Here is a 24,991-nt window from a genome sequence, read left to right as displayed (position 1 = left end):
CTGTCTGCCTGGTCCCCCTCCTCGGCCCTGTCTGCCTGGTCCCCCTCCCTGGCCTCTGTCTGCCTGTTCCCTTCTCCTGGGAAGCCTTCACTGACCTCCCAGACCAGGTCGTGTGCCTCTCACTCTCCTGTCACCCTCAGACGTCTCCTGCCCAGGCACTCATCTCAGCAGTGACTTTCCATTTGTTTGTGGGATATTTTTGGCCTGGGAGGCCCCCTCTCAAAGGACTTTTGCCCAGGTTTGCTTTTGTTCACTTGCATGTTCAGCCCCCAGGTACTCAATAAATAGTTGATGAATGAATGAATGAATGAATAAACGAGTAAGTGGCTGAATGGGTGAGTGAATGAATGACTCTCTGGGAACCATGATGCCAGGTACTTAGCGGCTCAGCCGCCCACCACCATTGAGATGGCTTCCCCAGTGAGGAGACCCCCCCCCCCCCAGGCCTCGGCGGCCCCCAGCAGGGGCCTAGGGGACCAGATGTGGGCTCCTCCCTTGGGCAGCTGTGGGCGCAGGCAGCGGAGCGCTGTCCCATGTGATGGACGACCGTGGGTGATGATTTGCAAGCACGCCTCGAGGGTTTTGTCTTGGCTTTTTCTTCCGAAATAAGGAAGGCATAAACCTGGTATGCCCCCTGGGAAAAGCCACTTGCTTGGAATCCAGGGAAATCTCACGGCAAATTTTCTCTGCCAGGGTCCCGGGGGACAGATGGATGACCCCTGGGCGGCCCTGCGCACTGGCCTGCTGTCTCAGATGCGTGGGTGTGGGGCCGGCCCACCTCCGTGTGCAGTGCCACGCGGCCGCCAGACGTCCCCGCCTCCCCAGGGACGTCCCACTGTGCAGTTGGCTGGGAGCTGCGCGAGCAGAGGGCCAGGAGCGAGGCGGGTAGCTGCAGTGAGCGAGAGGCCGGGCTTTGCCAGTCGAGACAAATATTTACAAGCAAGGCCTTCCCCTCCGCTTGGCAGGCTCAGAGCTTTAAATATTGATTTTTCAAACGGGAAATTCTAATCGAGGGCCCCCTTTGGGCAGAAACTTGTGAAGGCTGGGGTGGGAGAGGGCTCCTGCGGGCAGGCCTGCCCCAGCCTTCTCACCTGGCTGCGTCTGGGCTGTCTCCTAGGAGGGGACCTTCGCTGCGGCTGGCTTCTTATCCCCCCTGCCGTAAGGCTCAAGAGATGTGAGGCTCCACTTGACTGAGCCGAGAGTCTGAGTCCAAGGCCGATGACAGGAGTTGCTGCTGGCCGGGCACCTACTGTGCGCCAGGCCCAGCATGGGGAGCTCCTTATTGCCGCTGCCTGGTTGAGTTGTGGGAATAGCTGTTTGGGACGGGTGCTGTTTCAGTCGCTGTTTGACGATGTCCGGCCTCTGCACGGAGGTTCTCGAGGGTGGGCCTGTTCTGACCTACCCCCTGGCCCATGACGATCCCCTCGCTGCGGAGTGAGTAAGTGAACCAGATGCTGGCAGGTGCAGTGTGGGTGGCTGCCGAGTGTCGTGGGCTGTCCGCACGGGGACTGACGATGGCCCCCTCCCGGGCTGGGGGCAGCTTCTGGGGGGGGCTGACTTTGGGCTGGGCCTTGTCTCAGGATTGGGAGTCTGTGCAGGGGACGGAGCTGCTCCAGGCCTCGGGTCAGCTGAGGCCACAGCATGCCCGTGGATACTCGAGAGGAGTCATGATGTGTTGTGGCCGGAGTAAGGGGTTTGGAGGTTGCGGGGGTGACAGGCCTGGAAAGAGGGCTGGGCCTGACCGTGACTCGGAAGGTGAGAGGACACCAGGGGCTGGCAGGGCCAGCACGGCGAGATGGGTGTTTTAAGAAGCGCTCCCTACCGGCCTCTGAACAGAAGCCAGGCTGTGCGCGGGGGCAGTTGAGGAGGCCTGCTCCGTGGTTGCCCTGGCGGTTGGATCCATCTATGTGCCTGCGTTATGGTGGGCGGGAAGAGTGAACTTACAAAGGGGTCTTCCTTTCACAAAAGCTCCCTTCCCCGGGCCTCTCCGCTTCTCGGCCTTGAAGTGTTTGCAGATGTCAGTGCTTGTCACTCAAGCAGAGTGTGGGGGCTTCAGACTGAATAAGGAGCTGTTCTCCATCCTGCTTCAGCGGCAAGAAATCTGCATGGGAGTGAGAGCTGAACAGGAGCCGGTTTGTGGAAGTCTGTCTGCATCTGGCTTTGGGGCAATTTGTCTGAGCATGGTGAGGCTCACCTCTGTGGGCTGGCCCTTCAGGTCCCCAGGGCTGCGGTGGTCATGGCTGAGGGGCGGGCCGTGCGCTCCTTAGGGCCGTGTTGGTGCATCTGCGCGGGTGTGTTTCTATACGGAGCTAGTGTCTATTGAGTGTTACTATGAGCTGGGCTCTGTTCTGTGCCCTTCGTGGGCATTTTTAGATCATTTAATCCTCCTCATAACGGAACGAGGCAGGAGCTATTGTCATCCTCATTTTACAGAGGAGAAAACTGAGGCCCAGAGAAGGAAAGTGACTTGCCCAGGGCCACACAGCTAGTAAGTGGCAGAGCTGGGATTCACGCCCAGGCTGTCAGACTCCGGAGCCAAGATCCTGGCATCTCTTCTCTTGTTCTTCTCGTGGTGAATCCTCTCTGATTCAAAGGAAAGGCGTGGACTGCGCCGTTCGGGGCCAGACGTCCTGGGTCGGCTTCCTGGCCAGGTGACTGCGGCAGCCACATGGCCTCTCTGAGCCTCCACAGCCTCGTTTTCAATGGGGGTGCTTGGTCTCCCCTTGCCCTGCCGCCTCCGGAGCTGGTTCCGAGGCTCCGTCGGGATGGAGGAAATGATCAAATTTTGTATACTGTAAAGCACTGTGTAGATGTTATTATTGCCGCCGTGAACTGGCGTTGGCCAGATCAGGGCTCCCCTTGGGGTAGGGGTGTGGGTCGTGGGTTGATCCCACAGGAGGAGGGATGTTTAGGCTGGGAGGGAATATTCACTCCCAGGATGCTTCCCTGACGACTCCTATGTGTCCCACATGTCCCGGGCTCTGGGTGACAGTGGGGAGTGACGGACAGGTATGCTCAGAAGCCATCAGAGAGCCGTTAGAGTGACAGGTGTCTGTGGAGCCCTGGCCCAGGGGATGTGATGGTGACCGAGTGCCCGTTTAGCTTGGTGGTCACGGGAGGCCTCTGTGACGAGGGGACCTTGGGAAAGGCATGGAGGGTGAGAATGAAGGCATGTAGCAGGCACATTCCAGGTGGAGGGCAGGGTGGCTGCAGAAGCCCTGAGGCGGGAACAGGGAGGAAGGGAAGCGTGGAGCCAGGAGGGTTTGGGAAGGCCGGCTGGCGCCAGTTCTCACGGGTCCCTGGGCCAGCAACAGGAGTTTGGGATTGATTCTCAGTCTGAAGGGAGCTTCGGGAGGGTTTATGGAGGGGAGTGACCTTTAGAAGGGTGTTTAAAGGCCTGGATTCCAGAGTAGAGTGGAAGCAGGGAGGCCATGAGGGCAGAGGCTCTGGAAACTTCTAGGATTGATGTCTGGGTGGTGGGATTGTGAGGGATTTAAATTTTCTTCTTTATGGTTCTGTCTCTCCTTTTCCCGCTGATTTTCTACAGGGAACATGTACTATTCTGGTAGCATCGAATGAAGGCAACGCTAAAATCTCATTATTTTTAAAGAGGTGTTGGCCTCTCTAGTGTCTGGTGCACTGTGCGTCCCAGGATGGGGTGGGCAGCCCTGGCCTAAGGTCAGTCCTGGTGTCACCCAGCCCCACAGATGGTCTCCATGAGCCCCTTCCCCAGGCCAGCAGGGCCCTGCTCTCCTCGTCCCGGTTGAGAATGTCACAGGTTTGAAAGTCACAGCCAGCTTCGTCCATGCTCACTGATCTCATGGAAAGCATGGAAAATCATATTCCAGGGGCCACCTCCAGACAGACAAGAGGAGAGTTAAAAAATTAGTACAGGCCCTATTTGTAAGACGGGATCAGGCCCCAACAGGGCATGTGCGTGGCTGGGTTCATGCTGGCTAATTTGCTGCTGACACCTTACACTTGGCGCGGCTGCGAGCGGTGTCAGCGTCTTGCCCATTTACAGGCTTCTGTCTGGTCTGTGTTCATTGAAGGGCTGGGCTGGGGGTGACAGGCCCCTCTGAACACACCTTCTTTCCCACTGGCCATTCATATCCCGAATATATTCATGAAATACAAATGCCAGCTTGGTTTGTAAATGTCCCAGCGAGCAGCTAAAACATTGCTGAGGACAGGCTTTCCCAGCTATAAGGAGTGAAAGGAAAAGCAAAATGTGCTGAAAATGGAAGAGAATGTGCGAATGTGCTGGAAGCTCCTTGCTCCTCCACAGCTAATGGCGTGATCATGGACGGGCAGCACGGCACCCCCAGACTGGTTGGCTCATAAGTCTTGTCTGTGCAGGAAGGTGGCCCTTGGAGGTTAAGAACCCCCGCCTGGAAGTCAAGCAGACCTGTCTTCACCCCTGCTTTGGCCTCTTAGTTGCTGTGTGATGTTAGCTCCGTCATTCAACCTCTCTGTGCTTCGTCTGTAAAATGGGGAGAATTGTTTACCTACCCCACAGGGTCAGGGAGGATTGAAGAATAATGTCCCAGTATGGTGCTTCGCATATTCGGGCCACAAGGAGAAGCCCGCAGGAAGTGGCAGCTGTTATTTATTGTGAAAACCCTGCCTTCTGCCTGATCTGAGACCACCCCCCCACCCCGGCTCCCCCCTACAACAACAAACAGACCAGTCACCCAGCCTCAGTGCCTGCCGAGCCCGTTCCTTCTGCCGCACTGGCCGACTCCACTCGTCATCATAGAACTGGGTCCCACTCTGGGCTTCGGCTCACGGTCCATCTGGGAACGCTCTTTCTCCTCCACGAGGCAGAGTCCTTCCGGCCCCGAACATCGATCGCCTCCAGTGAGGCCTCCCCTGCCCCGGGCTGCATTGGTCCCTCCTCCCTCTGTGCACCCGAGCTCCCTGCTCAGGCCTTGGTGGTGGCCCTCCCTCATGGCAGGGAATTATCTGTGTCCTCACATCCCCCTGTCCCCCGACTTAGACCTTCAGCCCCTGGAAGGCAGGGTCGAGCCTCGTCCCCGGTGCCAGCCAATGCTGGGCCCAGGGAAGCCCTGGACAGAGGCTGTGGCCTCGGGGTGGACAGGAGTGAGTGGCTCTCTGGCGTGCTGTGAGCTGGTCGGGTGGGACAGCAGTAAGTGGGGGCTTCGAGGAAGGCAGGGCTGTGATGCAGACCAGTGAGTGTGAGCCATGGCTGTTGCAATGCAGGACTCGGGAGGGTCTGAGACTCAGAGGTGGAGGCTGAGCTGGGGTCTCAAGGATGAAGCGAGGGGCCGAGGCCAGCAGGTGATCTGGGCCTGACCAAGGAGACCAGGTGTTCCAGGCAGATGCGTGGGCTCTCCGCTGGAGGCCAGGGGTGCTGAGGGCAGGAGGAGAGGCTGAGTGACCAGCAGCACTCACCTCCCGGGATGCCGGCTGCAGAGGCAGCAGCTGACCCCAAGGCTGACTCCACCCACATCTTCCCCAAGGCAGGAGTGCGGGCTGAGTGACGGCCATGCCCCCTAGAACTGTCAGTTCGTGAGCTGCGACTTGCAAGATGCCAGGAAGCTTGCTCCCTGGGACTGGCAGGTGCCAGGTGGGGCTCCCCTGCCTGGCCGGGAGCAGCCTGCGGCCTCGGGAGCCCCGCAGCCTCAGACCCCTGAGCTGGTCTTGTAGTGATTGCCCAGAGCTCACAGGCCGGTTTGTTCTTGGCCCTTCTCCTCTGGCCTCTCCACCTGACTGGATGCCGCCCTGTCTAACTTGGGGTCTCCTCCTCAGCTTCCACACCAGCTTCCTCTGTGGACTCTGCCTTCTCCATCTCCTCCTTTTGTGCCTTGTTCTCCTCCTGCTCCCTGAAGGTGGCTCCTCCCAGAGCCCAGCCCAGCCTGGCACCTTGGGCCTCCCAACCACCTTCTTTTCAGACTACAGTCAGACCCCCAGCTCTCACTCCCACCCAGATCTGCAGATGCCTCCATCTCTCTCTGCAGCCCGGATCTCTCTTTGAGATCTAGCTGGTATATTGTTCAGTCTTCTTAGAAGACACCTCCTCCTGGCTGTCCACCAGGATTTCAGACTCATTCTGCCCCAAACTGAACTCCCAAATCTCTGACCCATCCCCATGGGCTATGTAGTAAGGTGCAGCCCCCCAGCCTTGCATTTGAGACCCTCCCAAGCACATCGCCTGTGCTCCCTCCACATTCCCTCTGAGGCTGCTGTCAGCTGCTATTGTTATTCTGCCCCCGCCATTGTCTGTCCTGCCCCCCTTTGCCCCCTCCACTCACTTATGTCACCTGTGTAGCTGCTGTGGGCACCCGAGCAGGCCAGCCTGCCAGGGCCCCCTTCCTCCTGCAGGATCCTGTGGGCTCCTCAAGTGTGGGGACGGTGCCCGGGTCAGCGCAGGTTGTCAGAGCCCAGCCCCGCTTGTCACCCCGGGGAGCTCGGCGGCTGTTTGTTGGCTGAAGCATGGAGAGGCCTGGAAAGCACGGGCACCAGTTAATTAAGCGGCGCTCCCCTCGGCAGAGCCAGGCAGGGGCGGGAGCTGAGGGCCCGGTAATGGAGTATTTAGAAGTTATAATTAACTTTTTACTGGCGCCCTAGCATAAAACGATATATAAGACAATATAAAAGGGGTCCGAGGATTTAGTTAAATAGAGCTAGGCCTTGTAGCAAGAAAACCCTTCATTACAGTCTGTGCGGGCGGAGGGGAGAGAAGGGAAGCGGAGAGCCGGCCGAGGCGGTTTCTTCGCTGCCTCGCTCGCCACGTGCTGGGGGCCCCGGGCCACGGGGGGCCTGGCCACAGAAATGGGCTGCACTCATGCTGTCCCTTGGCCACTGCGACTCCATTCAGGAGCCGGCGGAATGGGCTCCAGGTGGGGGTGGGGGGCTTCGAGAAGGAGCTGGGGGGCGTCACCTCCCCACGCAGGAGCAGGAGGCTGCCCACAGGCGCAGAAATTGTCATTATTTGTGGGAAGCAATTTTTTCAGATGTGGCTAGAGGCTGACCACCCTTCAGCTGCTTCTCTTCACCCCACAGGCGATGGCTTCCCACCTCCGGCTGCTTCCTTCCTCCTTCCTCGCTTCCTCTGCGGGAGGCCAACCTGATGTACACAGCCGGGATGTTGGGGTATCGCTCTCCACCCCCCAGGGCCGTCCCCAGCAGCTTGTGCAAGTCCCTGCTCTCGTCTTACTCCTTCAATTTTTTTTGCCTCTGTCCTTGCCGCCTCCACACGCAAGGGGACACAGTCCTCTCGGTGTCCCTTATCTGTGTGCATGTTCTCAGGCCACACCTCACTGTCATCTCTTTATGCTCAGTGCTTGTCACACGGCTGTGGAATGGTCAGCGGTGGGCACCCCACGTTTTGTATCAGGCCCAGAGACAGAACCTGGGCGGCCCCATCCCTGGCTTTCCAGGGCCCTCATCTTCCATGTCTGGTCCCTGCAGGACTGCTGGGGGCACGCTCCAGGGTGGGGCGGGACATCTTCTGGGCTTCCTTGGGCAGAGCCAGTCCACGCTCCTGCCCCATGCGGGCACGGGGCAGAGTGGAGGCGGGACGGAATTTTCCTGGGAATGGCCGCAGTACCTGGGGTGTAAGCAGCTCGGGCTGGGCGGGCAGGTCCGGTGTGACAGGCCGCACTGTGGCCTGTGGTCGGGACTCGCAGCCTCTTCACCAGAGCAGAGGACGGAGCCCGCGTCAGGGGTTCCTGGGGCCCACTCTGGCTCTGCCCTTCCACAGCCCGGTGATCTCTCTTCTCCCCCACTGAGTGTCCACACCTGTAAGACGTGACATGTGGACCGTGTGCTAACTAAGCCCCTCCTAGTGCTCCTGCTGGGCCCCTCCTGGTCCACACCCCTCATGGCCTCAGGGCATGGGCATGGGTTAGGGTAGTGTCCCCCTCTCTGGCCGGTATGTGACTGCTGGAGGACAGGGGAGGGGCCTACAGTCATCCCAGGCAACACGTATCTTGGGGTGAAGGGGTGCTCTGTTCACTGGCTTGAACGAAATGGCTCTGTTCACTGTCGGAGGTTTGGTGATGACCAATGCAGGTGTGGGCCCTGCCCGAGGGGCCCGAGGGTGAATGCAGAGTCTGGCAATTAACCATTAAACAAAGGCAATAGACAGGATCATTTGAGGTGATTGGATCAATGAATCAGATCAACGCACGGGACTAGGTGGTTGTGCTGAGAGTGGGAGGTTTCTTGACATAGGTGGCCTAGATTCCGTCCGAGAGGGTCCTGAGCTGGGAAGGACACAGCCCTGAATTGCCTGGTGTGCAGCCGGAGGCCTGCAGGGTTGAGCCCAGTGGTGGCGGAGGCCAGGGAGGGAGGCCCAGATCTGCTGACCGGCGGGGCCCAGCGGCTGGGGCGAGGATGTGGATTTTATTCTGAGTGTTAAAGAGGCCACTGGGGGTGTCGGCAGAGGAGTGGCATGGCCTGATTCAGTGTTTGGAAGGACCCCTTTGGCTGCTGGGTGGAGCATGGCTGCAGCAGACAGGGGAGGACGCCAGGCCACCAGGAGAGGCTGGTGCAGGTGCCAGTGAGAGCCGAGGGAAGCTGGGACTGGACCTGGAGGCGGCCAAGGGGACTGAGAGCAGTGCCAGGGTTCAGCCATAGTTTGGAGTGAAATGAACGGGACTTGCTGATGGGAGCTGTGGGGTGGAGGGGGAGGGCGGTTATTGATCTACAGAGCCCAGCAGGCCTGGCAGGGGGAGGGCATTCAACAAGTATTTGTTAAGGAAATGAGAAAAGCAAAGAAAAATTTTATGATGTGGTCACGTCAATCAAAATATCTAACCAAGGGGCCGGCCCGGTGGCGCAGCGGTTAAGTGTGCACGTTCTGCTTCGGCGGCCTGGGGTTTGCCGGTTCAGATCCCGGGTGAGGACATGGCACCGCTTGGCAAGCCATGCTGTGGTAGGCATCCCACATATAAAGTAGAGGAAGATGGGCATGGATGTTAGCTCAGGGCCGGTCTTCCTCAGCAAAAAAGAGGGGGATTGGCAGCAGTTAGCTCAGGGCTAATCTTCCTCAAAAAAAAAAAAAAAATCCAACCAAGACGTGATAGTCATCTTCACTGAATGTGTCCAGTAGACCCAAGATGGATGCCGGTTCCTTGGCTCATTCGTTGGATGCAATGGCCTGCTTCAGATGTTTTCAGAAACACGTTATTCTCACAAAGATTCAAGATTGAATCTTTCGTACAAAAGTTTCTTTGACTCTGGCCCTCGTGTCGTTTCTGGTACTCTGCTCAGAAGCTGGTTGTGTCCAGGGACCTTGGTTGTGGGTAGTCACAATGGCCAGCGTGACTGATGAACAAGTGGTTGCCTAGAGAAAGCGAGAGTGATGCTCGGATAAAAAAAGGAATGTGGAGGACAGCAGAGGTTAGGTTCATGGGAAAAATTAATTTTCTATATCCTTCATCACAAAAAAGTCTTCACAAAGTCAAAGTGTGTTTTAGGGGCTAAAAGGGAGAAAATTAACTTCTAATAAAGATGAAAAAATCTAGAATTCCGAGTTGTAGTCAAAGCGATTTTGGCCAGCAGTAATTACAGTATTTTCACGGTAACGTATAAACCCCTTGAAAGGTGTGCTTACATGCTAATTATCTATTTACAACGAAATGGCTTTGAACATGAAATGAGACCAGTGGGGGTGTGTGTGTGTGTGTGTGTGTGTGTGTGTGTGTGTATTTCAAACATGTTTGCAGTGGTATTTCTTTTTTTTTTTTCTTAAAGACCATCGTCCTAAAAATCTGCCTTAAATTAAAAACAAAATTGTTTTTTATGTTTAAACAGGGTAGAGATGCATTTCTCTGGGAGCTTGGGGCCCCCTGAAAGTTCTTCTTTGGTTTTATTTTGTTATTTGTTTGGATGTTTTGCTTGCTTCTTTGTATCCCGCCTTACGCCAAAGGATTAGAGATGGTTTATAAAAACAAAAAGAATAGTCAAATGGTAGAGTGGTGATGATAAATTAAAAGCTAGGATTGAAAAACTCCGGGAAATCAGAACAGCTCAGAGGGAGGGCCTAGAGTATCAACACCAGGACTCTGTGGGCCCTGTGAGCTGGAAACTGGAGTCTGAGCTTCCTGGGGGCCAAAGGGAAAAAGGGTTATTTATTTGGCATGTGGCTCTGATCACTGGGAAGAGGAAATGTGTCGGCCTTTCTCACTGGCCCATCCTCTGTGACGTGCTTGGGCTCCATCTCGTTCAGCTGTCAGTACGTTGAGGCTCAGCCCCGAGCCCCAGTCAATTCGGAGGACCTTGGTAAAGATTTTCCTACTTGAGTATAACAATGCCTATTTGTTTAGTGTTTCCTAGTATGTAAAACACGTCCGTTTCTGTCATTCACTTTGTGCTGTCTCCCCGTCTCTGCCTTCTTTCAGATTGATTGAAGTTTCTTTTTTTCCCCTCTGCTGGTTTGGAAACTCTACATTCTTTTTCCATTTGTTTAGTGGTTATTCATAAAATTTTAATATGCATATCTGACTTAACTCAGTCTCAAATTAATCAGCACCTCCATTCTCCCCGAGGGTCCCTGGCATGCACCCACCTGCTCCCGTCTTGCCGCTGTCTTATGCATCTCTGCTGGCTGGTGTCTCACTTCTAGCTGGTTTTTGACCCTGCCCTGAAGTAGTCATCGTCATCTTGATTTGCTTTCTGGTTCCCATTCAATTCTTTACTCAGCGGATGTTTGCTGAGCACTTTTTACCTGCGGGCCATGATTCTGGGCACAGGGCATGCAGCAGTGAACAAGTGGAAGACAGGCCACGGATGAACAGAGCTGTAGCGTGGGGGGCTCGGGATAAGGGGACATGGTGGGACCCTCTGATGAGGAGATGTTGGAGCAGAGACCTGAGTGGAGGAAGCCAGCTGTGCCCATGTTTGGGGAGGGCATTCTGGGCAGAGGCAGCAGCTCTGAGTCAGGGGTATTGATGGCACATGTGAGGACCAGCAAGGAGGCACGTGGCTAGAGTGCCACAGAGGGCCCGAGGGGGCGAGTGGGAGAAGCAGAGGCGGGATGGGGGGTGGGAACCAAGTAGGGGGAAGTTGAGTGGCTGCATGTAGGAAGTGGCACTTGAGGGGGACTTTGCAATTTGGGCAGTGTTTGGACAAGTGAAGGGTGGGTGCAGGCCTTCCAGCTGGAAGGGGCAGGCTAACCAAGGGTCTGAGGCGCAAGCTCCTCCTTGCCATTGGTTTTCAATCATTCACTCATTCAACAAACATTTATTGATTGCCTGCCTTGTTCCAGACTCTGTGCTGGATGCTGAAGATACAGGAGTCTGCAAAACTAGCCAGATTCCTACTCAACAGACTTATAAATGAGGAAACACCGTGACATGATGGAGACAGAACAGGGTGAAATGGTAGCCTGTGATGAAGCGGGAGCCATGTGCGTTTAACTCACAGCTCACCTGCCTCCCAGGGGACTGACCTGCCCTGGGTCTCAGGTTCCTCGTCCGTACTGTGGGGATGATGCGTTCCTCCCGGGCCGATGGTTGTGTGGAGGAGAGACAATGGGTTGAAAACAGCATGAGCTCTGAGGTTTTGCTGAGTTTCCCCCCACGAGCCTCCTCTTCGCCCTGAAGCGCATCTTCCCCCGTTGGCTCTCGTGTGAGGCGATGGAACCCTCGGCGGAAATTGTTGGTTGGTAGAGAAATAGCTGGTTGGTCATTCACGAGTTGGGGGAAGTAAGATTTTCTTTTCTTGTGCTTCTTTTCTTTTTTTCTACAAACATGGAGAGATGTGTTTGGATATGAAATAAGCCTGTGGGTTTTTTAAAATGTCATTTTCATGCTGGACTTTATTCCAAAACAGGAATAATCGATAAGCCAGAAAATCCTGGCCAGCGCAGAATTGTGCACGCAAACTCCTGAAATTTTGGGAAGATTCCACCATTTCCCTGTCCACACCAGCTTCCCGCCCCTGCCTCCCATACCTGGACTCCACATAGACTTTGTCAGAAGCTTCCTGACTGTTCTGGAGTTTGGGTTCACCACTTAGAGGGGTGCGGAAACCGCCCTGTCCGGCTGTCCTTGTCTGTGCAGATCTGCCCCTTCTCGTGGGGTGTCTCCCCACCTGGTCTCTCAATCCTCACAGCCAGTCCTCTTCAGACTTCACGTGCATGAGAATCCCCTCGGTGTGTTGGGGGGTGTCTCATTAAAAGACAGATCCCAGTTCAGCACGTCTGGGGTGGACCAGAGAGTCTGCATTTCCAACAGGTTCCCAGGCAACGAGTAGCAAGACCTTAGACCAGCGCTGTCTGAAAGAACTTTTGAGAAGATGGAGATGCTCTAGCCTGTGCTGTCTGATATGGTAGCCACTTACCTCTTATGGGTATTGCGCTCTTGAAATGTGACTAATGCGGCCAAGAAACTGAGTTTTGTATTTTATTCCATTGTAATTAATTTGAAATTAAATAGCCACAGTGGGTTAATGGCTGCTGTATGGGACAATGCAGCCAGACAACTCCTTATGGTGTCTGCTGTTACTGTCTTTACAGATGAAGAAACTGAGACAGGGAGATGAAGAGCTTGCCCAAGATCGTACAGCAAATAAAAGTGGAATCAGGATTCTAACCCAAGCTCTATGATCTTTTAAAAATTTTTATTATTTTTGTAGTACCGCAGGTGATGATTTTATGGGGGAACATCCCTTTGTGTATCCAGAAAATCCCAGCCCTTTCTAGTTAGCAAATTCCTCCTTTCCAGGATGATTTTGATATTCACGATCAGGAGTAACTTTATAGCAGCCGGGCCAACTAAACTAGGCCAGGCTTAAGTTGCTGACAAGATATGAGGGCTTCCCACATCCTCCATTTCATATGTGAAAAACATGTTTTGCTACAAAGCCTGGTATCCAAGTCGCACAGAGACTTCACGAGAATAATGACTTCCTCTGGACAGCACTTCACAATTTAAAGGTGCTTTCTTGTTGTCCACTTCTCCCTCGCAACAAGCAGCCTGGATCCTGAGTAATGTTGTCCCCACTTTACAGATAAGGAGATCGACACCTAGTGCAAGGCTGTGATTTCCGGGCTCTCAGATGTTACCTTCCCAGAGAGGCCTTCCCTGACTGCCCTGGATCGATCAGCTCCCCCACTCCGATGCTCCCTGTCCCGCTCACCCAGTTTTATTTGTTCCATAGCTGTTATCCCCACCGGACCTGGTACTTATCTGTTTCTTCCTTTTTTGCCAATATCTCACGAAGGTCGGCTTCTTGAAGGCAGGGATCTTGTCTGTCTCGTGCACCGCTGCATCTTCAGCACTACGGACAGCACCCGTAGGCACGCCATATTTATTTATTATTTATAAATTAAATTAAATTCCTGAAGTGAGAGAGGGGCCAGTGGAAAGGATGCAGACTTGGGAGCAGTTGGACCCCGTCTCCGCCCTGCCTGGCCACATGCCTGCTGGGCAGCCTTGAGAAATTCAACACCCTCTTGTGTCTCAGTGTATCATTTACAAAGTGGGGGTAACACACTTTCTCTGTGGAGCTGTTTGAGGATTGAATGACACTGTGGTTGGGACCCTGTTTAAGATACCTCGGGTTTGGATCCTGGCTCCATTCTTCCCAGCCATTGGGCCTTGGGCATGTTATGTCTTCTCTCTGAGCCTCAGTTTTCTCATCTGTAAAAGGGGGCTGATACTGGAAGGGCTCAGCGAGCCAGGGGGTGATCTGGGCTCAGCAGAGGGCCTGGCATGGGATCAGCACACAATCAATGCAGCCTTGTTTTCGTTGTGGTCATTCTATGGGTGCGGTGCAGTGCCCCAGCGCAGAGCCGGTGCTCAGCGGATGGCAGCTTTAATTCCTATTATTAGTATCTTCCAAGGGTGCCTTCCTCTTTTTTTAATCAGATATTTAAAAGTTAAGACTTAGTTCTTTGAAATTTGTGTTAAAGAAACGAGATTTAAAAAAGCGTATAGGTTTGTTTCTTTGATTTCTCTTAAGAAGAAGAAGGATTTCACACCTTTTGGAGTGTGCACAATGCAAATGAAGATCTGAGAGCTCGCGGAAGGCCGTTTGGAGCTAATTCTGGGCTGGTTTGACAGCCACGACACTGACGGGGAAGCATTGAGCTGACAAAGTGGGGCTTTCTTTGATAGCGTCCCAACCTTTCAAAACAGTCACTGCCCAGACTAACATTTGTCATATTGGTGTTTGAAAGAACTTTTTTGTTCATTGCTCCAACTGTGCCCCCTCCTGCCTTGGCCCCCTTCGTTGGCTCCCTGCTGTGTCCTGGGTGAAGCCCAGACCTTTGCCTGGCAGTCAAGGCCCCTCAGGTGTGACCCCAACTGTCCCTCCCAGGCCTGCGCTTGCTTGCCTGCTCGCTGGCCTGGGCTTCTAGGCAGTTGCCAAATACCTTGCAGGTGGATTTTCCCACCTCTGTGCCTTTGTGCGTGGGGGGTGCTCTTCCTGGATGCCCTTCCCTGCCTTGCCTGCCTGAGGTGCTGCTATTCAGCCGTGACACCTATGTCTATGGTGATCCTCTTTTTCAATTTTATTGAGGTCATAATAGTTTGTAACAGTGTGGAATTTCGTTGTACGTTATTATTTGACAGTCACCATATACATGTGCCCCGTTACCCCTTATGCCCCACACCCCAGCCCCCTTCCCCTCTGCTAACCGCCAATCTGTTCTCTTTGTCCATGTGTTTGTTTATATGGTGATCCTCTTTTATCCACTTTTTTGGAGTCCCTCCCTTACTCCTGGTCAGATAAAGGAGAACTCACTGCTGTTTATGATTCCCTGTGACTCAGAACCACTCCAACTACAGATCCCAAATTGCTTGCGTGTGTCTTTCTCACACTAGACAGCAGAGAAGGGGCCGTGTTGAGACCTCTCTGTTTCAGCTCCTGGCACAGGGCCCAGCGCTTATTAGGGCTGAGGGAAATGACTGTGGAATGAATAAACAGGGGGCAAGATGATTTCACTTTAGTGTATCTTAACATCCCAAATGTTTATTTAGCTTTAAAACACTTGGTTTTACTAAGAAAAGTCTTAAAAATAAGAACCTTTAGTTTTAATCATTTTCAAATACTTATTTCAGCTGCTACTGCAAAGAACATTGCTTAGGGCCAATTTCCCCCTTTTCAGATGGATTGTCTGTAGCCAGAAGGCACCTGCGAAACCTTTTGAGAAAATGTTTGTTCAGTAACATGAGGGCCAAGTGTCTGGCCTTGTAGTCATGCCTTTCATCTAGTGCTGTCAAAGCCCGGGTGAAATCATGCTGGAATTTTCTAGTAAGGTGGGAGCAGGTGTAGGCTTCCTGGCCTGAGGCTTCTCAGGTAGGACTTTTTGATGAAGGAGGGTGAGGGGGCCAAGACTCTAGATGGCCACCTAGTCCCTGTCCACCTCTAAACCTCAATGACTTCTAAAACTCTAGAATTGTTTGCTTCCAAGATTAGAATGATTGGCGTCTGGGGTTTTAAGATTCTGAAAATAGCATTTCTCGGACTCTAAAAGCCCCAAGAACCTACCGTTCTACCTGCTCACGCTTCTAGTTGTCGAGGATTCAGGTCCTCAGTTCTCTTCTTCTAAGGTTCTGTTTTAAAAAAATTGTGGTTAAATATACGTAACGTTTACCATTTTAACCTTCTCACGCGTACAGTTCACTGGCATTAAGTACATTCACATGGTGCGACCGTTGCCACCATCCGTCTCCAGAACTCTTTGCATCTTGCAAAACTGAAACTCCGTACCTATCGAACACCAACTCCTCGTTCTCCCCCCAGCCCCTGGCAACCACCATTCTACTTTTGGTCTATAAATTTGACTACTCTAGGGACCTCATATAAGTATTTGTTCTTTTGTGACTGGCTTATTTCACTTAGCATAATGTCCTCAAGGTTCATCCATGTTGTAGCATGTGTCAGAATTTGCTTCCTTTTTAAGGCTGAATTCTATTCCATTGTATAGACAGACCACATTGTGTTTATCCACTCATCCGTTGATGGCCACTTGAGTTGCGTCCACCTTTTGGCTCTTTCGAATGATGGTGCTATGAATGTGAGTGTACAAATACGTGTTTGAGTCCCTGCTTTCAGTTCTTCAGGGTATATATCCAGAAGTGGGATTGCGGGGTCATGTGCTTGTTCTATTTTTAATATTCTGAGGAATTGCCATACTGTTTTCCACAGTGGCTGTACCATTTTACATTCCCACCGACAGTGCACAAGGGTTCCCATTTCTCCACATCCTCATCAACACTTGTTATTTTCTGGTTTTTTGATAGTAACTCTTCTAATGAGGTGGTATCTTGTTGTGTTTTGATTTGCATTTCCCTAATGATGAGTGATGTTGACCATCTTCATGTGCTTATTGGCCATTTGTATATCTTCTTTGAAGAAATGTCTATTCAAGTCCTTTGCCCATTTTTTAATTGGGTGTTTTGTCTTTTTGCTGTTAAGTTGCAGAGTTCTTTCTATATTCTGGGTGTTAACCCCTTAGGACAAATAGTTGCAAATATCTTTTCACATCCTGTGAGTTGCCTTTCACTCTATTGCTGATGTCCTTTGACGTACAGAAGTTTTTAATTTTGATATGCTTTTTCTTTCGTTGCTTGTGCCTTTTGGTGTCATATCCAAGAAATCATTGCCAAATGCAGTGTCATGAAGCTTTTCCCACATGTTTTCTCCTAAGAGTTTTATAGTTTTAGCTCTTGCCTTTAGGTCTTTGTTCCATTTTGAGTTAATTTTCATGTATGGTTTTAGGTAAGGGTCCAACTTCATTCTTTGGCATATGGATGTCCACTTTTCCCACCACCATTTGGCTTTGTTTCTGAGCTCTCTGTTCTACTCCATTGATCTGTGTGTCTGTCTTCGTGCCAGTACCACACTGTTTTCATTCCTGTAGTCAGTTTGGAAATCAGGAAGTGTGCGACCTCCAATTTTGTTTTTCTTTTTCAAGACTATTTTGGCTATTCAGGGTCCCTTGAGATTCCATATTAATTCTAGGATGGATTTCCTGTTTCTGAAAGAAACGTCATTGGGATTTTGGGAGGAATTCCATGGAATCTGTAGATTGTTTTGGGTAATATTGACATCCTAACAATATGAGGTCTTGCAGTCCGTGAACACAGGGTGTCTTTCCGTTTATTGGTGTCTTTAATCTTTTCAGCAAATGTTTTGTAGTTTTCAATATACAGATCTTTCACCTCCTTGGTCGAGTTTATTCCTTAGTATTTTATTCTTTTTAACGCTATTGCAAATGAGAGTATTTTCTTAAGATCCTTTTCAGGTAGTTTATTGTTAGCGTGTAGCAACTCAACTCATTGTTTTGCTCATTGTTTTTGTATCCTGCACCTTTGCCAAATGCGTTTAATTTGTTCTCACATCTGTATTGCTTTTTAAAATGGCCTTTAAAGGCTTGTTCACAGCGGCCATGAGATCTTCTCCAAAATATTGTGTTGTTTAAAATAAAGTCATTGAGAGCTCCTCGTAACAGAGGAGACTTTGTAAGGACTCAAGTACATGACAACATTCTTTTTCTTTTTTTTGAGGAATGTTTAATGCAAAAACTCTGGCATACGTACTATGTCTTGGTGGTTGTGACAGGGCGAGAAATCATGGGCTTCAGCTACAGATGGGGGTTCAGATTCCCCCTTTTCTGCCTCTCAGTGGTGTGGTTATTAACCTCACTGAGCTCCAACTTCTTCATCTGCCGTACACCGCCTGTTTGGTGGGACTATTGTAAGGTTAGAGATAGAGCATGAGGGAGCCCATCTCAGACTCTCAACAGGTGACACCTGTGATGTCATGAAGGGCTGCCTGACCTGCCCAGGTGAGGAGCTGCTTGCCCAAATCGCCTGCCTTCAAATCTGGTTGGCAGAGTATGCCAGCACTTAGACCCCCAGGACCTCAGGAATCAGCCAGTCCGGGCTTTCTGCCTGTTCTGTCTTTCCATCGCTCTTACGGTGACCCAGTTGGATTTGGTTCTCGGTTTTGAGCAACAGGCGGGGCAAGTGAGAGGTCAAGTGGCCCTGGACAGAGTCAGGAAGTGGACGAGCTGGCTTCCCCAGGCCTTCTTTTTATTTCATGAAAATTTTGTTTGCGTTAAGGCAATCCACGTACACACTAAGTCACAACATGCTACAAGGCTTCTGAGGAAGCCAGCAGTCCCCCCACTCCCTCCCCGGTCCTGATTCCCATTCCCAGGGAAACTCTCATTGTTGATGCTCTTATTTCCACGATGTCTCTAAGGAACAACCTTGTGTTGCTATTTTTTGATTTCTCCACTTTAGATTTTACTTGTTAATTTCTTACAATGAAAAATGAAGATGCAGAGCACTGGACCCTCCACCGTATGCGCACATCTCTCCTCCTATCCCTTTCGATAGCTCTAGCACGGTTTTTGGTTAAATATTCATTCTACAACGTACTCTTTTTCCTAAAGTAGTTAATTGTTTTGTTTGTTTGCTTGTTTTTCTATGTACCCGTTCTGGTTCATCCTCAAGTCTCCTGCAGAGCTTTAAATGCCCCTCAGCAGTGTGGTGAGCCATGCCAGGCCATCTGTGGCTGATTTTTCTCGTACCTCCTGGAGCCTCTGACCCCTGCCCCGTCTGGACTGGTTGACCTCCAGGCCTGCATTCAGTTGTCATCCTGGGACCTCCCTTCACCATCTTCTCCCTTTGCCTCTCTCCTGTCTTGGAGCCCCTGGTTCTGGAATCCCATGGCTTCCTTTTTCTTGGTTTACTCCCTCATTTTGGTGGAACACACCCTGTGGTATCTTTCTGAGAAAGAATGCACTAGAGATAAACCTTTGGCAAAGTTCCATGTCAGAAAAAGTCTTTATTCTGTCCTCAGTCTTAACTGATAGTTTGTCTGGGTATAGAATTTTGGGTTGCAAATCATTTTCCCTCAGAATTTGGAAGGAATTGCTCCATTTTCTTTTAGCGTCCAGTATCAGGATGGAAAATTCCATTGTTGTTCAGATAGCTCATCCTTTGTGTATGACCTGCCATCTTTCTGGACAGCACGCCTCAGGTCTGGGCTTCATTTCCTTCATTGTTGTGGGCATTCAGGTAACCCTTTTACTGGAGCAAATGTTGTCCTTTAATCCTGGGACTTTCTCTCATATAGTTTTTTTCAAAATTTTCTTCTCTTTATTCTCCGACTTTTTTTTCTGTGACTTGTGGTTCTCAGATGTTGAACCTCTGCTTTTGTATCTTTCCTTGCCTGCTGCCTACCCCACGGTCTTTTTGCTTTAGTCTGTGGGAGGTCTTCTCCACTCCATCTTCCTGCTCTTTAACCAAATTTCTAAAATTCTGCCATGTTTTAATTTCTTTTGTTAAGAGCCCTCTGCTAGAATTTCTTGGGTGCAATATCTTCTATTATCTCACCAAAGGTGTTAATTATATATTAATTTTTTTCCCTGCGTCAGCCCCATTTCCTCTGATTTCCTTTCTTTTCCTTCTTTTGACCTCTGATACTGTTTTCAGCTGAGAGGTTTTTCTGAGGTCTGATGATCCTGTATGTTTGTGCGTAAGAACTGGACATCTGGAAGCCACTGGTAGCTGTGTGTGTGTGTGTGTGTGTGTGTTGGCAGGGGCAGGGATGGGAGTGTGTGTGTGTGTGTGTGTGTTGGCAGGGGCGGGGGTGGGAGACGTACTGTGACGAGGACCTGGCCATCTCTTTGGGGAGCCCCCGTAGTGATATCTGTCGGTTTCCCCTCCTGGACCTGTCTTTCTCCGCAGAGAGGAGGTCCCAGTTTCTGAGTCTGGCTTCAGGATTTTTGAGCTGAGAGAGGAAGGGGCTTGGGTCTCCAGAGTCACTGTCTCTGTGCTTTCACTTTATCCTCCTGCTGTTCAGCCCTCTGCCTCACCGGGCATTCTCCCTCTGGCCTGATGGTCCCTAAACAGGGCTCTGGGGAGCCGTTATTTTCCCTCGAGAGTAGTACCCCTTGCTGCGCAGACTGGGGGGTGAAGAGCATGGTGATGGGTATGATGGGAGTGGAGCTGGGCCTACCTGCTCCTATAGGTCATAGGTCAGACCACCCGCCTGGGCCTGGGTCCCCAAGCTACCTGGGGCTCTGGCCACAGCTCGCTTTGCTTCTTGTGGCTCCCCGCTCCCCTAACCCCCTCCCAGGACTTTGGTGTCAGTTGCCTCTGCTCAGCTAAGCCAGCCCGCTCATCTGTCCCCTTCCTGTGTCCCAACCTCTGTCGTTGGACACTTACCCCTTTTTATCCCTTACTGTCGATTTCATGGGATGTCAGCAGCAATCAGACAAACCCGGGCGTTCAAAATGCCTCGTCCTGCGTAAGCACCCTTTTGGTCTTGCTGTCTGACCCTATTGACCCCCACCTTGGGGTACCTCCACCCTGGCACCACCTGGAGGGTCTCAGAAGGCTGAAAGGGCTCTCAGAGGTCAGGACCTCCAGGTCACCTCCTCATGGAACAGATGGGGAAACTGAGGCCTGAGGAGGGGAAGGCAGAGCAGAGGCTGAACTCGGGCCTCCTGACCTCCAGTCCAGGGCTCTTGCTGCAGCCTCACGTGCCAGCCCTGCGCCCTGGGCCTTGTGCCCGTAGACTCTTGACATCTGCTGGGTGAGTGAAAGCCACCACAGTTTGGGGGCTTCTGCCTGATGGGCTGGTCCACATCTTCACGATCATCATTCCCATTCGCAGTAATTAGCTTAGCCTTCCAGAACGTTCTGTTACCGACTGCCCGGGAGACCTTTGGTGAGTCATTGGCCTCTCTGACCCTCGTCTTCTGTCCTAAGTGGGTGATAAACCCTGTGGATTCAATGAATGTGTGTGAACAACTACACTGTACCCAGCCCTGTGCTGGGTCGAAGAGGATTCGAGCGGGTCCCTACCCGGAAGGAGCGCCCAGGCTGGTGGGGAAGGAGATGACCAGCCGACAGCAAGAGCACAGGCCACGCAGGGCTGGGAGCCCTGAGTGTTGGGGAGCATCTGTCCCCCTGCTAGGTCTGGGGAAAGAGGATGCTCATGGAAGTCCTCTGGAGCCACCTGATGAAGGTGGGATGAACTGGAGTTGCCTCAGAAAGAAGGGCAGGAAGGGGGTCCCAGGCAGGTGGAACAGCATGAGCGGATGTCAGGAGGCCTTAACAGCCCAGAGGGGTGCATGGTCGTGGCGGGTGGTGAGAGGGGAGGTGGGCACCAACGGGGCCTGGCCTGGAGGGGGCGCCGTGGCCCCCAAGTTCTGGATGTGCGTTCCGTCCATGGTTACCAGCCTGGCTCCTCTTCGGGGCCACCGAGAGCTTCGAGGAACGTCTGTGGGCATGTTTGTCTGCCAGGCTGAGACTTCCTGGGAGGCTCCCACGGAATCCTTCTGGCTCCCGGCAGCCTTATTTGGGAGGAAGAGCGCAGACACCTTCCGGCCGTCCCTTTCAGCCTGAAATAAGCATTTAGGGATGATTAGGACTGAATGTTCCTGTTTTTAAAACATTTCCCAAGAAAAACAAATGTTTGAAAGTTAAACATTTTGGCTATTAGGATGGAACAGAAGAAAAATTGCATTTGCCTTTTAAATATGGGCACCGATGTTGAGCTGTGAATCCAGAACTTCCCACGCGGGACCCGCGCGGCCGGGCGAGGCTGGGCGGCGGGCGGCCTGCAGCTCCGTGGAGGGTCTGCTGCCCCAGGACGTGTCTGTCCCACACCCAGCAGGCGGCCTGGACGCCGATGAGCTGCTGTGTGACCTCAGGCAGGTGACCTGACTTTCCTACGCCTCTTTTCTCATCTCCGTCTTCCCAGCGAGCATCTCTGGACTGCACAGCAGACACAGCATCGAATCCTGCTGGTGGCTGGAAAGGCACGCTGGTGGCTGCTGTCCAGGTTGTGTTATGATGCCTTCAACTTTCTGTGCTCTGATGCTGTGACCTCTTGGGGGCTTGCTGACCCTGCAGGGACTGCCCGCCCCCGCCTCCCCACCCCCGCGGTTAACCGAGTCTAGAGATGGTAAAGGACTCACCTTTCATGTGCAAACCGACCCATCCAGAGCCCCCTCCTGTGCAGGGCTCTCAACTCCTTCCACTGTCTCCCTGCCCTCGTCACCCCAGGGCCAGGGAGCAGACAACCAGGGACAGCCCCCGGGCCCCGGAGCCCACCTGAATGACACACACTGCCCGGGCCTAAGCCTGCTTACCTAGCCTGGCTGTCCGTTCCTTAGAAACAACACAAACAAGGGCTCCTGTCCGGGTTTCCCTTCACGCCCTCTGCCTCCTGACCAGCCTGGCTCCCCATGTGGCCCCATGGGCCTCCTGTTTCTGGGGATCTGTGCACGTGAACTTCCTCCTCGTGATGTCATGTCCGTGTCTGCATGTCTTACCATGCCCGATTCGAACAAATCCCAGTGCAGGTACAAGGCGTGTCTTCTCTGGTCTGATGCTTGCATGGACCTGTGAAACACCCCATGCATTCTTCTTTCATGGACAAGGACGCTGAGGCTGGAGAAGTGAGGGTTTTCACTCCAGGCCAGGCAGCCTTGAGCGGGTAGAGCTGGGATTCTGGCTTTCAGGCTCCACGGTGCACACCCCTAACCACTTGGCTACACGGCCTCTCTGTGAGGTGGAGTGAACCGCCCTTGCTTTTAGGGGCATCTAGAAGCATCGCATGCAAATTGTGTATCATAGTGCCTGGCATGGGGCATTGCTCACGCCAGGGCAGCAGAATCCAAATCCTGCAGGCCCAGCCCGTGGGCCTTGTCCCTGTGACTTGGCTCTGGCTGTTGGCCTGGGCAGGCTACTCCCTCCCTCCTTGCATCTCCCGCCGCCTCTGTGCTCGCTTGGCGGTGTGACTCCACTGCTGGCATTTGTGCGCCTGAGCTGCCTGAGACCCAGTGGTGGCTTGAAGGGGAGTGGCAGAGCCCCCTCCATTCCAGCATTGTTCCAGACCGTGCGCCATACCAAGAAGTCTGCCGACGTGCCCCTCCTAGACACCGGCAAGTGTTTAAACACGGAGCTGTCAAGACGCCCTGCAAATGCAATCAGAGACGGCCCTGCCGGCTCCTTCTTCCAACCCCCTCTGCCGCGTTCGCGGGGCGGAAATGGGTGGAAGGAGCCATGAGTGGGTATTTTCCTGATTGCCACTGCGTCTAGAGAGCACTGAAGCTCTGCGGGCTCGGTCTGCTGCACAGGGATGGCAGATTATGGAGACGTCTGCACATGTCTTGTTGAATTTAACAGATTATGCAGTTCCGAGGTGGCGCTTTCTGTTAAATGGGATGGTTGAGTGTTCGCGGTAAAGATCATAACCTTTTGGAGGCAGATTCATCTTGGAAGCACGAGTGGCAGGAATTTCTGTTTCCATCCCTCTTTGTGCTCCGAACACCGTGTCCACATGCCGCCGTATGGGATCTAACTGTGGAAGTGTCTGCTTGGACATAGATGGCAGATGCAAAGTGAGAACAATGTGGTCGTCCATGAGTGCTCTGCTGGCTACTACCTAATGCTCTTTTTACCACCAAGATCCATGGCCAGCAAATGCCAGCATCTCAAATAATCTGGCTGAGAGGAAGGGAAGCACGTTGGGAAGACGGCCTGAACGTTATCACAGGACGCGCGTGCGTGGCAGTGCCCTCCAGTTTGGAAAAGCAGGCGGAGGCAGGCTGGGTTCCATGAGGACTTGGTGCTTCTCAGAGATCCGGAGATTTGAGATTAGGAAATCCTGGCCCACCCAGTGAGGCCCACCTGGCCCAGGATCTAACCTGTCCCTAACTTCTGCACCACTTTTCCCGAATGTCCTCGTATCTTTCCAGTCCCAGCTCGTCGGGCGTGTCCTCCCAGAGGCTGACGTGGCCACTGTTCGGCCCTCCCATGGCGGGAGGCCGGGGCTCTGGTGCCAGTTCTCCACGGTCTCGCTCTGTGGCCTCAGGCAGGTCCCTTTCCCTCTCTGAGCTCCAGTTTCCTTCTCTGTCCAATGAATGGTGTGGATCAGAAGCTCTTGCTGTCACTTCTGGTGCTGACCTCATGACTGAGTCTTGTTCATCAGTGTGTCCCCTGCGGTGTCTTGCCCAGGGTCTGGAGCACAGTGTGGGCTCAGCCGGCCAGGGCAGGGGATTTACAGCAGGCCCAGCTTCAGGGAAGAAGTCGCATTCCCGGCTTGCTGCGCTTTGGGGATAGGCCGACTGGATTCTTTGCTTCCGTTGGGCTGATGAGGGGAGGGTGAGAAAAGGCCTTTGGACCATCTGTCCCCTCTTGAGCCTCACGCTCTGGCACAGCTGCCCAGACCCCGGCCTGGAGAACACCCCCTCTCCCGGGTGCAGTCACCTCTGGTACCTCATCAGGGCAGGTGCTCCTGTCCGGGCTCGCGAGGCTCCGCTGCAAGTCGGCCCTCTTCTCTGCTGCTGGGAAGGACAGCAGAGGCAAAGGGAACAACAGAAATTTCCTCTGTGCTGGCTGCGGGTAGAAGGGTTTGTGTTCATCTCCTCTTTTGGGCCCACAAAGCCCCTGCAAATCCATCAGTCACTGAGTTCCCCAAACACTGCCTCGTCCCCTGCCCGGATGCAGGAGGGGAAGCTGGAGCTAAGCAAGAACACCTGCAAGGACTGGTCATTGGGCGTTTTATCCACAGGCAGGTTGCCAAGTGCTGCAGGATGATGTGAGCGCCTGAAGGCTAATGCAGCCTCAGGCTGTGACAACAGAGGTAGCAGCCCTAGAACAGAGGAGGGGACTTCTCCACCCCACTCTGAGAGTCAAGCCATACCAGAGCTTAAGTTCTGGCTCCCCCCAACCTCCACCTGAGAGCAGTCCAATTGGAAAAGATTCAGAGGTGGACAGTAAGGATTATGGGTGAGGGAGGTGGCTCTGAAAAACATGTCCTGCCAGGACAGTTGGAGGAAAAGTTCAGAGGGAAGGGCAGGATCCAGGGAGACAGAGGGCAGGTGGGGTGAGAGAGACAGAGCTCTCTCAGGGTGGGCTGATTGGTTTATAAATGCATTCATCTCTCTCTCTATATCCATCCATCCAGCATCTATCCATCTCTGCCCATCTGTCCACCCATCCATCCATCCATCCATCTCTGTCCATACATCCATCCATGTCCA

At 52.8% G+C, this 24,991-nt stretch overlaps 1 protein-coding gene across 2 annotated transcripts in view; it reads left to right on the top strand.

Annotated features, from left to right (window-relative positions):
* The window catches only part of MPPED1 (metallophosphoesterase domain containing 1), a 65,432-nt gene that overhangs the window by 8,999 nt on the left and 31,442 nt on the right, over positions 1-24,991 (top strand). The window lies entirely within an intron of this gene.

This window comes from Equus quagga, chromosome 19 (assembly GCF_021613505.1).
Source record: "Equus quagga isolate Etosha38 chromosome 19, UCLA_HA_Equagga_1.0, whole genome shotgun sequence".
NCBI lineage: Eukaryota > Metazoa > Chordata > Mammalia > Perissodactyla > Equidae > Equus > Equus quagga.
The sequence above is the reverse complement of the archived record's forward strand: the minus strand, read 5'-3'. Positions and strand labels throughout refer to the sequence as shown.